Source organism: Cucumis melo, chromosome 8 (genome assembly GCF_025177605.1).
Source record: "Cucumis melo cultivar AY chromosome 8, USDA_Cmelo_AY_1.0, whole genome shotgun sequence".
Lineage (NCBI taxonomy): Eukaryota > Viridiplantae > Streptophyta > Magnoliopsida > Cucurbitales > Cucurbitaceae > Cucumis > Cucumis melo.
This window is the reverse complement of record NC_066864.1, coordinates 21326097-21336614: the sequence shown is the minus strand read 5'-3', so window position 1 is coordinate 21336614 and position 10518 is coordinate 21326097.

Sequence of the window (10518 nt, the reverse complement as noted above, 5' to 3'; positions counted from 1 at the left end):
AAAACTGTAAAAAGACACTTCGATTAGATTGAGGTGAAGAGTATGTGGACTTAGGATTCCTAGACTATTTGATAGAGCACGGAATTCCGTCACAACTCTCTGTATCTAGTACGTCTAAGCAGAACGGTGTATCATAAAGAAGAAACTAAGCCTTGTTGGACATGGTTTACTCTATGATGAGCTTTGCTCTTTGATCCTCAAGGAATAAGGAATTTGTATAGACAAATACCAAATTCTTAGAGGAAAACCTCACCATAAATCATCAAAGCAAGTAGTAAATTAGTATTAGGATTTCCAAAGACGTTATAGATAAATCTAGTTCAACCACTAAAGTAGTTGATAAAACTAGGGAATCTGGTTAGTCACATCCTTTTAAAGAGTAGAGAGTGCCTTGAAGTAGTGGGAGGGTTGTTCATCGGCCTGACCATTACCTGGTTTTATCGAAAACCAAATCGTCATACTTGATGATGGTTTAAAAGGATCCATGGACTTATGAAAAGGCAATGAATGATGTAGATTATCTATATGACGTCTAGAAATGACTAGTTATGCACTTTCTAATAAGAGTTTTGGAAATGCATAATGTTTTCTCAAGATCTAAATTGTTTGGAACTACAAGAACATAATACTAGCTAGTCTCAGACATCTTATATAAACAAAATGTTGTCTAGACATAAAATGCATAATTCAAAAAGAGTTGGATTGTTGTTAAGTATATTCTAAAATAGTTTAGAAATTTAAAACATTATGTATTTGTGTATAGTGTTAAGGATCTGATCCTAATCAGATACGTTGATTCTTATTTTCAAAGATTCTAAAAAGTCTACATCGAAATTAGTATTCACTCTAAATAGAGGAGCTGTAGTGTGAAGAATCGTATAGTTAAAGTGAACTACTTTATCTGGGTAATTGTGCATCATAGTGATGTTGTAGTAACCCCGATACTGGTTGAGCAAATCGTAGTTGTTGGACTTATAAAGTCCTTCACAGCTAAAGTGTTTGAAGGTCACCTAAATAGTTTAGGTCCGCGAAGTTTGTGCACTAGGAATAGTTGGAGAATGTTTGGGTATATGCCTTAGTTTGTTGTACTCATATGTTTATTGTACTCATATGAGTAATTCTCTCACGATTAAATTCAACATTGTCTTCTCACACTAGGAGTTTTAGTCCAAGTAGGAGTTTGTTGAAATTTATGTTCTAAAACTCATAGTTTGTAGTTCAAAATATATTCTATTCAATAATGTAGTTATTGAGGACTTATTACTTAAAATAGAATACTATAATCTTGAATACAATAAACTAAGGTCGCAAGGCTATGTAGTGTAGACTCGAACTTTATGTAAAGACATAAACGTGGATCAAGTTTGAGTTTATAGCCCAAACAGTCTATAGTGTATGAATAAGGTTGGGCGACTTATTCCGAAAACACTAGGGATGTGACCCGCTCTGTAGTTAGTACAAATGATATGATCTTGAATCGTTCATGTAGAGACATGTGAGTCAGGGCATTCTACGTAAAGAGTTTACATAAGATTGGAACCATGAAATAGTTACTTTTAAGTTATAACACTATTGACTATATAAATTGACTATTTCAACTATGATGATCTAGGTAGCTTAATCTTAATCTAAAGTTAACTATGAATTTCTGTTTAAACAGTATTATCCTTAGATCTGCATAGGTGAGGGCAACTCAACATCTCTGGCCCAATAAGCCTCTTATTTCAGAGGTAAGACCGGGTGGAGGGCTAGAGACATAGGGTGGAAGACAGAATTCACTCCTACCCATTTTAGGGTTAGTAGATAGGTTGTTCCCTTAAGGATTGAATCCAAGTCTTGAACAAGAAATCCCACCTTCTCATTGGCCCGTGAGGAATTCTGTTTATAGATTAGACCTTAAACTAATTGTTCAATAGTGGATTAGTAGGACTTAAGGAGCAAGATGTAGTCTCGGGGTTAAAACAATATTTTGACCCAGCCAAGGTTACGAACAAGTTGTGACGTATTAACTTACTAATCATGGTTATATTAGATGGACACATAAATATATCTATAGCGAGGGGAGTGCAACCACGAGACTTTAGTGGAATGACCTGTTAGTTAACAAATGTTGATTAACTCGGTTTAAAAGGGTTTAGCCAGTTAATTTCGGATTGTTAGAGCTTATGATCTATAGGTCCATTAGGTTCCCCCTAGTTCATATGGAATTAACTTAGAATAATTCAAATTGTTAGGTAGAAAGAAAGAAACCAACGAATATATGTGATAGGACCATCAGTTATAGAGTTTTAAGTTTAAATGCGATTTAAATATTAAAAATATGAATACAAAATCATATTTGGAAGCTCATAATTGATGGAAATGGAAATGGTCAATATTGTGAACAATCAAAATGTTGACTTTTGACTTTGAAAAGCCAAACTTTGACCGACTTTATATTCAAATGTAATTTAAATTTTGAAAAAAATGAATGCAAATTCATGCTCGAGAATTGAAATTAGTCAAGACGAACAAAATGGTAAAACATCAAAATGTTAATTTTTTACTTGAAAAAGTCAAAGTTTGACTTTGACTTGAATGATCAAAATGACCATAATGCCCTTGGACTATTTAGTGGGAAAATCCAACATTTTGTTGGATAATCCCACTAACACTTAGTGGGATAAGTAGCTACATGAGATGTAGACAGTTATCCCATTAAGTTTCATTAATGGTTAGCGAATTATTAGGTGTTGAGATTTTAGAAATTAATTACATGCAATTTTGAGAATTTTGAGAGTTTTTTGAAATTTTTTTTTTTAGTTTTACAAAACTTTACCAAACTTTTCTCTCAATCTCAACGTAATTTCCACCTCCAAATTCCATCTCTCTTTAAATTTTCATTCACTTAACAGGTCCCACAACCCGATTCTAAGTTAGAGAATAGCAGGTCAACACTAGTAGTGGTCCCGGTCCGTGATCGTGATGAGATTTTGAGAAGTCGGGAAAAGCTTCAAAGGTTAGTATTTTTCTTAACCCTAATTTGTTTTAACTAGGGCTTTTTAAGCATGTTAACTTCTAAATTAGTTTAGATACATCTAGAGTAATTTTCCATCCGTTCTTCCACTACGCATGTCTCGTTTTTTCTTCATTTTAAATATAGTAAAATGAACCAAAATATTTATAAAATATAAAAAATTTTCAGATTCTATCAATAATAGATATTTAGACTTCTATTAATATCTATCAATGAACATTGATAGAAACTCATAGAAGTTCAACTGTGTCTGTCATTTATAAAATTTGAAATTTTGCTATATTTATAAATATTTTCAACAGTTTTGTCATTTACAATAACTTTCTTTAAATATATAATTTTTAATTTAATGGGAATGGAGAGTTATTGTAACTCCCCAACTCCTCCTCTTTTATTTATTTTTAGAGGTCGTTTGATTTAATATTTTATAGATGTATGGAAATAAAGAATGTGTGGAAATAGGATACACTAAAATAGGATGTCTGAAAATCAAAGATGATTATATTTGGTTGTGCATGGAAAATGCTATCAAAATTTTATGAAGAAAGAATATGCTTTTATTCAATGTATAAAAATTAAGCATAAAAACCTTATATAATTTTAATAGATTAACTAATTAAATAAGAAATGTCACTCACTATAGTTTCTTTTAATATACCAAAATGAATCAAAATATCTACAATATAAAGGAAAATTTTAGAATTTACCAATGATAGACAGTAATAGACATTGAGAGACATTTATTGGATTTTCGTATTTTTTTTCTTATTTAGTCTATGAATGATAGCCACTAATATCAGTGTCTTATTTAGTCTATCAGTGACATTAAGACACTGATATACAATTTTTAGAAGCCTATCATTAATAGAATATGAAACTTTTCTATATATTGATCCATTTTTCTATATTTGAAAATGCCCTATATAAAAAGTGAAAAACATTAAATAAAATATATATATAAATAAAATAATACTAAAAATAGTTGGAGTCTTTTTAATAATATAACAATGCTGCAAGTTATTTACACTCTATAGAATAATTTTAGAAACGGAAAAACACATAGGCCCACAATGCGAAATACCAAAAATACTCCAAGAAAGGCGTGATTAATCCTTTTGCGCGCGCGAATAATGTTAATAAACGATTATTAAACGGCATCATGTAGAAAAATATATAATTGATACACGAACTTGTAAATTACCAAATATATAAACGATCAACAATAAATGCTAAACGATAGCAAAATAGTTTAACGATTATCTTTAATGGTCGCGTAAATTATCTTTAACGATTATCTCAAATGTGCATCTGATCACATCTGAAAATATAAACGACAATCATACACGATTCTGTACATTATATAAACGATAATCATATATATAAACGATAAGGTAATAAACAGTTAAAGATGACGAAAAAGTTTAAGTATACACGATCATTTTAGAGAAATTTCAATGATCGTTTATATAAGTATAAACGAACATTTACAGAAACTCCAATAACTCGTAATTACAAAAATATCATCACAATGAAGGGGCTATAAAAAGGTGAAAGAACTTGCTCACACTTTTTCATTAATCGTCTTCCTCGTCAATCGTTTATATCTTGGTAACTACTTCAATAAAACTGTCGCAATTGACGATCTAACTTGCATACAAAAAGGTTTGAATCTATATTCATTTCGATCTATTCTGAACATTCTATCTTCACGCCGAAATATATAATTTTGAATGAAATTTTATAATCAACTAAATAGTTCAAAGAAAAAACAATATTTACAATACTCACCGAAACCAAAATAACTGAGACGATATTAACAGAGCAATATACATGATCTTGATTGTCCAAGATGACAAGAAGAGAAACAATGTTATCAAAGATGATGGATATAAGAGCAAATGTTGTCGAAAGTTACGAAAAAGATAAAGAATGATCAAGATGAAAGATATATAAAGGACAAGATGAATAACTCGGAAATGATGATTGTGAAAAAATCGTGAAAAAGAAGAAAATCAGATTTGAAAGATCGTTATAAAAGATTAAGGGCAAATAAGGAATTATGAAAAAATAATTTGCCTTAATGGGCTTGTTATACGGGCCATAAATAGTTTACAGTTTTGTTACATTTATGTAAGTTTCCCAAAATAGTTTTGTAAATATGTTAAGTTAATAATAGATGAAGTAATATAAATAATAGTGAGTATATGTTCATAGTGAATAATCAAATTAAAATTGATCTTGTAACGCCCCGAAAATTCGAGGTAAAAATTTTCTCGTTTTATGTAAATTTTTTTTCGGAAATCTAAAATGTTGGTGTAAGTTGATATAATAATAATATAATATTAATTATATTATTATTATTAATATTTATTTTATTTATTATAATATTAATATTATAATAATTATTATTATTTAATATTATAGTAATATTATTATTTTAAAACAATAACATTATTATTACCTAATATTAATTTATTTTTATTTAATATTAATATTATTATATATTATTATTTTTACCTTATATTATTATTATTATTATATAAGTATTAAAAGTATATATATATATATATATAATAATTTTTTTTTTAAAAACCCTAAGAGGGCGCGCGCGACACAGACCCCCCCCCCCTTTCGTTTCCGCTTTCTTCTCCACCGCGCCGCCGCCATCTCTTCCTCTTCATTCTCTTCTCCGCCAGACCGTTTTCGCCACCATCTCTCTTCCTCTCCGTCTCCGTCCGTGTGGTAGTCGTCTGCCTTCGTCTCCGTCGTCGGAATCTCACCGCCGCGGCTTCCTACCATTTCGGGTCTCCTCTCGGGTTCAAACACCCAAACGCCGCCGTGCATCCTCCGTCAGACCGTATCCGCCGTCGCCCTCCGCCGCGTGGAAGTAGGGCCAGTCGTCGGACAAGCTGCGAATCATCCCGGTCGCCGAACGCCGAAATCCGTCGTGCGTGGTTGCTCCGGTTTCAATCGGACCCGACCCGAATCGCGAATCCCAGCCGACCCGAACCGGAGACAGAGCTGAGCTGCGCCACGAGCCGCACCACGAGCCGAGCCGCGAGCCTAGCCGAGAGCCGAGCCGAGCCGAGAACCAAGCCGAGTCGAGCCGAGCCGAGCCGAGAACCAAGCCGAGCCGAGCCGAGCCGAGCCGAGAACCAAGCCGAGCCGAGAACCAAGCCGAGCAGAGCCGAGCCGAGCCGAGAACCAAGCCGAGCCGAGCCGAGCCGAGCCGAGAACCAAGCCGAGTTAAGCCGAGCCGAGCCGAGCCGAGCTGAGCCGAGGCCAAGCCGAGCCGAACCGAGTTGAGCCGAGCTGTGAGCCGAGGCCAAGCCGAGCCGAGCCGAGAGTGAGCCGAGCCGTGAGCCGAGGCCAAGCCGAGCTGAGCCGAGCCACCTAAGCCTTCCTTCCTCCACTTCGGTTCACGGTGAGTCTTCGGTAAGGATTTGTTTTGATGAATTCCCTAATGTTGCCATATCCGATTCGAGTTGATTATTGGAATAAGTTTTGATCCTATCTTTCACCCCTTAAAGGTAGTAAGGAATTGACGTTTAAGCCCTCGGGTTCTACGGCAGGCTTGTTTGGAGATAGCTTTCCTTTCCTTGGGTAAGTCAACGGGTGTCGTTTCGGACCTTTTAAAATGACTTCTACTAGAGTCATCAACTAAAACCTTTTGTGTTTTCGTTTAGGTTGATCTGTTGAGCGTGGATTCGATCGAGGGGCATAACCGAGTATCAGGTAAGGGTTTTCCTACTACTGGACCTCAGATCGAGGCTGGAAACGTAGTAATCCACAGGGGATTACACGTTAGTGACTGTACTGAATAACTGTATGTGTGTTGACTGTTAAGCACTGTTATTATATTTTGTCTGATGTAAAGGTACTGTGACTGCTAATTGTAGATTGGGATTCTATATTGATGGACCTTGAAGTTACGGTTCAGTATGTAGTAATCATTGGTCTGGATGTTGATCATGGAGTTTGGACGGGGAAGGACAGTGAGTCCGGTTTTGGTTGGTTAGTTGATTGGGTCTAGGGTTTTCCCTAATGGTGTGCGAATTGGTGACGCGTATAGCAACTGAGGGTGTAGTTGTTTAAACCTATACTATCTGACTGACAAAGCCTATGGCGGAACTGTAATATGAATGCCGTTGGGGTGTGACTGTTGTGGACGGTTTAGTATGGACTGAGGGGTAACGGTTAGCTTCATCTATGGGGTAGTGTGCCTTACGGATATGTGCATCCTTCGGGAGCACTAGACTGATATGTGCATCCTTCGGAAGCACTAGACTGATGTGTGCATCCTTCGGGAGCACTAGACTGATATGTGCATCCTTCGGGAGCACTAGACTGATGTGTGCATCCTTCGGGAGCACTAGACTGATGTGTGCATCCTTCGGGAGCACTAGACTGATAGGTGCATCCTTCGGGAGCACTAGACTGATGTGTGCATCCTTCGGGAGCACTAGACTGATGTGTGCATCCTTCGGGAGCACTAGACTGATATGTGCATCCTTCGGGAGTACTAGACTGATAGGTGCATCCTCCGGGAGCACTAGACTGATATGTGCGTTCTACGGAACCACTAGACTGTTATGTAGGGCACCCCCGAATAGGAAGTTAACTGTTGTCCCCTAACGGGCCCAGGAGTGGGTCCCTTACTGGGTATGTTTATACTCACCCTTTTTCTTCTTAACTTTCAGGTAAGGGCACGGCTAGGGGCAGACCGACGAGGGGCAGAAAGGATGGGTGAAGGCCATATGGACGTGTCTGATTTTATTTTCGCTTCCGCTGATGTATTTTGTCAGAATATCTGTTTTGGTGATTTTCTGTTGATAACTTACAAATTTTATTTGAAACCTTTGTGAATTTTGGATTTGATGACTTGAGATTTTATTCAAAACTTTTGCAACTGTATTTTGAAACAGGGCCCGATACCGTTTTGTTGTTATATTCCTAACGTTTTAAGAAATCGTAGCTGGTTCATTATAAACTTTGTGTTGTGTGGTCGAGTCGTAGTATCGAGTAATGACCTCAGCTTAGTCCGGAAAGTTGGGTCGTTACAGATCTTAATAAAAAATTACTTCATTATTAAAAAAAAATATATACAAGTTGTTATTAGGGGCCTTTTTCAAAAATATAACAAAGCGACATAATATTTACACTGTATAGAATAATTCTGAAAACGGAAAAAGCCCACAGGCTCACCATGTAAAATACAAAAAATGTCACACCAACCACGCTGTTAACAAGACGCGTAATATATTTGGTACACGATCATTCATATTTGGCTATAATTTGGTACACGTTTAGATTTGGTCGTTTAGATTTGGATAGCCAAGTTTAAACGATTTATTTTTTAAATTATCTGTACACGATTGTTTAGATTTAGTTACACGATCACCAAATCTAAACGATTTATTTTTTAAATTCTCTATGCACGATCATTTAATTTTGTTACACAATCATTTAATTTGGTTACGTGATTGTTTAAATTTGATCGTTTAGATTTGTTTTTTTGTACACGATCATTTAGATTGGCTAAATGATTTTTTGCAAGATTCTTTTGGTACACGATCGTTTAGATTTGTCTACCAAAATCTAAAGGACGTTTTCTCTAGTATTTTATATTCAGTACACGATCTTGAACAACCAAATAAAATTTTGAAAAAAATAGATCTTTTATATTTGACACACGATTATGAACAAAAAAAAAAAAGGAAAAGAATGAAAGACGATGGAGTAGACGAAGATGGGAAGAAAGGAGAAAAAAGAGGAAAAGAAAAAAGACGATGGAATAGACGAAGAGGGTAAGAAAGACGAAAGTGCAAACCTGGAAAAATGAATTTTGTACTAACCAAATTTAACCAAATTTAGAAATGGCTAACTTCATGGATTTTGTTATACAAGTCGTAAAATATTTTACCAGTTTGTTATATTTATGAAAATTTTCCTTGTTATTATTGAAAAATGAATTTTGTACTAACCAAATTTAACTAATCCTAGGTATTAATTACATATATTTAAGATACTATAAGCTAATTAATTAGTAATTTGTGTAAATGTTTGAGGGTTTTTAAAAACTATAACAAAGTGCTAAAATATTTACACCGTATAGAACAATTTTGAAAAAAAAAGTTCACAAGCCCACAACGTGAAATAACAAAAATATCCCGTGATTAATTGGTCACACACATGTGAAAAAATGATCTTACCCAGTCTAAACGATCTTATACCCTTACCACCTAGTCAAAAGGATCTTGTATCCTTGTACCTAGCCTAAACGATCTTGTACCCTTGCACCGAGTCTAAATGATCTTGTACCCTTGTACCTTGTTTAAACAATCGTATACCTAGTATAAACAATCTTGTACAAAATCTAAATAATCTATTACACGACCTTGTATCTTGACTCAATCTAAAAAATCTTGTATTCTTGTACCCAATTTAAATGATCTTGTATCCAGTCTAAATGATCTTGTACCAAATCTAAATGATCTATTAGTTATAGTAGTCTATTTATGTCTATCTGGGGTAGACAACTAATCGTTTAGATCCTGTACTATTATCGTTTAGATTTTGTAGCAAGAAGATAATAAGAAGATGATAGAAGAAGAATAATGAAGAAAGAGAAGTAACAATATGAATAGGAGAAGAATAAATCACAAAGAAGAAGAAAAAGAAGTGAAGTGAAGAATGATCTCGCAATATTCAAAGCTAACAAAGGAAAAATCTGGAATTTATGAAAAACAATGGTAGTTTCATGGGCTTTAATAAATTGTTACATCGGCTGTAAATATTCTTGGGTTTTTTTTATCTTTATGTAAATTATCCTAAATGTTTTAATAATTATTATTGAGGTATTAAAAGAAAATTTTTCATAAATATAACAAAATCGATAAAATATTTACGGCTCGAGTAACAAAATCCATGAAGTTAGCTATTTTTTAAATATTCCAGGTTTGTCCTTCCCTTTTATCGTCTTTCTTCTCCTCTTCGTTTACGATTTGATTTTTTTTCTTTCCATCATTTTTCTTCTTTTCCTCTTCTTTTTTTTTCCAAACTGTTATTGTGTACTAAATATAAAAAATCTACTTTTTTCAAACTATTATTTGGTCGTTCAAGATCATATACTAAATATAAAAGACTTGGAAAAAAAGTAGTTTAGATTTGGCTACCCAAATCTAAACAATCGTGTATAAAATATATCAAAATCTAAACGATTGTGTACAAAAAATATGTAAAGAAATCTAAATGATCGTGTACCAAAAGAATCTTAAAAAATCGTTTAACCAAATCTAAATAATCGTATACCAAAGAATCTTGAAAAAATAAACGATCGTGTAAATAAATCTAAACGATTGTATACAAAAAGAATCTTGAAAAAAAATCGTTTAGCCAAAACTAAACGATCGTGTACCAAATCTAAACGATTGTATACAAAACGAATAAATCTAAACGATCGTGTAACAAATAGCCAAATATAAATGATCATGTGCTAAATA